The following is a 3715-nucleotide window of genomic DNA, read 5'->3' on the forward strand; positions in this document are numbered from 1 at the left end:
TCCTCAATTGGGGTTTTCTATAATATGTCCTTGCGTCGCGTGGTGAGGCTCAGTATCAAGGGGTAGTCTGATATCAAATCTGCAAGATTGTTTTCATTGGAGGGGGTGGGTGAAGGGCATGAGGGGTGGTGTTCTATGTTTTCTTGCCAAAGGGTTGCTTTCATAATCAGATAATGTGGAGAATGGTTCAATGGGTTCTTATATAAGTTTACTTCGAAATGGGAGTGTGGTGAATTCTTGGGAAGGATATAATTGCTAAGACCGTGTTGCGTGCAAGCTTGCTAGTATGCTTTCTCCTTCTGTTGGTCATCTCAGTGAATTGTGTTTTTTGTTTTCGCCTTTCAATGCCTTTTCTAGTGATGTTACTTGATATTTCAAGCAATTTGTTGACATATAATATCCCTCCACATTCAATGAAATGTAACAATTATTTTCAAAAATTTTAGAAGAAATCATTCCATCTAAGATCGATAGGATTTCCATGTTGCAGATTCTAGATGTTTCAAGAAACAACCTCAGTGGTAACATTCCAAAGGAATTAGCTGATTGTCTCCAGCTTTCGGTGCTTGTGCTCTCTAATACGCTAAATTTTGACCTTGGCAATGATTCCGATGTGGACCAGTCAACTGTATTTTTCACAAATAGTGATAAAGGGGAATATAATTACTTTCAAGGAGTTGTTCCAGCCGGCCTTTTTACCCTTCCCAAGCTTTAGATTATATGGGCTCCAACAATGATTCTAAATGGTCCCTTACCCAAAAATTGGGATAATTGTAACTTAAAATCCATTAATTTAGGTCAAAACCTCCTTACCGACAAAATTCCTGCAGGTTTGGGGCAATGCAAAAACTTATTTTTCCTTGATTTGAGCTCTAGTCATCTTACAGGTGAGATTCCTCAAGAGCTTCCTATTTCCTGTATGATTTATTTTGATGTCAGTGGCAACTCACTAACATGATATTTTACAACTATTGTGAATTTTCACTGCCCCAAGCAGCTTCCATTCATAGGCGACCAATTTAAGGAAGAGTTATCAAGTGTTTCACAATTTGAATTGTATCCTCTCGCCATATATTCTTCTCTCATGTATTGTGGTGTGTGTGTAAGTAGCTCACTTTGGTTTATTGCATTTGAAGTTTTGCCAATGCTTGATGATTTAAGTGGGAACACATTCATTGGTTCCAGTCCACCTCCTTTGATAGGTGACCAAATGATCACAGAACAAGTGTCATATGCACTTCTTCTAAATGGAAATAATTTTATAGGGAAAATTACATATTCCCTTTTTTATTTGTGCCCATGGTTACATACTTTTGCCCTAAACATGAGTGTCAACCAAATTTTGGGTGAAATTCCTCCTGAGTTATTTGTAAATTGCAAATGTATGAAACACTTTGAGGCAACAATCAATCAAATTACATGACTATTACCACCAACTATTGGGAACATGGAGTGTTTGGTGCATCTTAATTTGTGATATAATTCTTTGCATGTAAGCATTCCAAATCAATTTGCATAGTTGAAGGATCTCCATTATCTTAGCTTGGGTGAAAACAACCTTACGGGGGAGATCCCAAGATTACTTGGTCAAATATTTTTAACTATATTGGAACTTTATTCTAATGCCTTTATTGGAGAAATTACAACAAAGTTAACAAAACTAAAATGGCTAACACATCTTCTACTAGAAAATAATAAAATTATAAAGAAGGTTCCTCACGGATTTGCACTTCTGGCAGGTTTAACTGTATTCATTGTCTCATATAATAATTTATCTAGAAAATTACCAATTTTTAGCAGTAGTAAGATATCTTGTGATAGTTTCACTGGAAATAAGTTTCTTAACTCTTGCCTCCCTGGAATTTCACCATTACAGCCACTGGATGAGATTGGTGTTCCTCTTCTGTATGCTCACTCTCCAAATGGAAACCCAGTTAAGAAACACAGCCACTTCAATTCTATTGAAATTGCAGCTATCACTTCAACTGCAGCTATAGTCTTTGTAGTTTTAGTTCTTGCTGTTCTTTTCTAGTGTACAAGATGGCAGATATCCAGTTCTGTTGTTTATCGATCAAGAAGAAAAGAGGTTATCACATTTACAAACATTGGAGTTCAACTAACTTATGAGAGCGTAGTTAGAGCTACGGGAAACTTCAATGCAACTAATTTCATAGGTAATTATGGTTTCGGGGCCACTTACAAGGTTGAACTAGTCCCAAGATTGTTAGTAGTAGTCAAGAGACTCTCTGTGGGATGCTTCCAAGGCATTCAACAATTTGATGTAGATATTATAACACTTGGACGAGTACGCCATCCAAACCTTGTAACATTAATAGGCTACCATGCCAGCAAGTCACAAATGTTTCTGGTATACAATTATTTGCCTAGAGGTAACTTGGAAAAATTTCTTCAAGAGAGATCAAAACGAAGAGTTGACTGGGGCATGATTCACAAAATTGCTTTAGACATTGCTCGAGCTCTTACTTATCTCCATGAGGATTGTGTTCCACGTGTGTTGCATCGAGATATCAAACCTAGAAATATTATTCTTGATAACAATTTCAATGCCTATTATTCGACTTTGGTCATGTTGTGCTTCTAGGAACTTTTGAAACTTATGCAACAACTAATGTAGTAGGCTCTTACTTATCTCCACGAGGATTGTCTTCACTTGTGTTGCATCAAGATATCATATCTAGCAATATTCTTCTTGATAACAATTTCAATGCCTATATGTCCGACTTTGGTCTTGCTATGCTTCTAGGAACTTCTGAAATTCATGCAACAACTGATGTAGTAGGCTCTTACTTATCTCCACAAGGATTGTGTTCCACGTGTTGCATCAAGATATAAAACCTAGCAATATTCTTCTTGATAACAATTTCAATGCCTATATGTCTGACTTTGGTCTTGCTAGGCTTCTAGGAAGTTCTGAAACTCATACAACAACTGATGTAGTAGGCTCTTGCTTAACACCATGAGGATTTTTCTCCACGTGTGTTTCATCAAGATATCAAATTGTTAATGGTGCTGGATACCACCAAAATACATGGGATATCCTCAATATGAGGTCCCAATTAGACCTCACACCATTTGGTGTAGGAGTCCCATTCGGAATATGACTTGACTGTCGTTTACTTAAAGGTATGACTTGGATTAAGTAGTTAGCACGAGAGAGAAGCACAAATGTGATTTTAAATGATAAAGAGAGTGTGCCTTGTGAATGTTTGATTGCAGATGTATCAAGGTTATTTTACTACAGAGGGGAAGAAAGTGATCCTCTAAAAGAGAATTAATAGTACTACTCTAATAAAGAGACACACACATATGAGAAGGACTCTTCTAACGTCAAGAAAAATAGTTCACATAGATGCGGGGATTGTTATAATCATTACAACACATTTCCAATGAGTTAAGAACCAAAGTCACTGAAATAGTTCAATTACTTCAGTACATATAAAAGTGAACATGAACAATAAATATTCAAATAGTAGTCTTAAAACATCCACAACCATGTATGAAAATGTGATGGCCAAAAGGCTTTAAGTATTAAGCAAAAGTTCCAAGATACATAAGTATAAGGAACATCACAAGCTCCAATAGTGGAGCATTAGAGCCACTACTTGCTCCCCAAAAGTATTATCTTTATCTCTCTAATGCCTATGGGAGGAGTCAAGGATAAAAATCCTTTGCATGAGTAATGGGGTTCCTTTTA

General features: G+C 36.5%; 1 pseudogene; it reads left to right on the forward strand.

Annotated features, from left to right (window-relative positions):
- Nucleotides 1-433: 433 nt before the first annotated feature.
- LOC149153531 (LRR receptor-like serine/threonine-protein kinase RPK2 pseudogene) lies at nt 434-2853 on the forward strand (annotated as a pseudogene).
- Nucleotides 2854-3715: the final 862 nt, after the last annotated feature.

The sequence above is a fragment of the Pinus tabuliformis genome, chromosome 9 (genome assembly GCF_031772625.1).
Source record: "Pinus tabuliformis cultivar Carrire ecotype Pingquan chromosome 9, CPIR1, whole genome shotgun sequence".
Lineage (NCBI taxonomy): Eukaryota > Viridiplantae > Streptophyta > Pinopsida > Pinales > Pinaceae > Pinus > Pinus tabuliformis.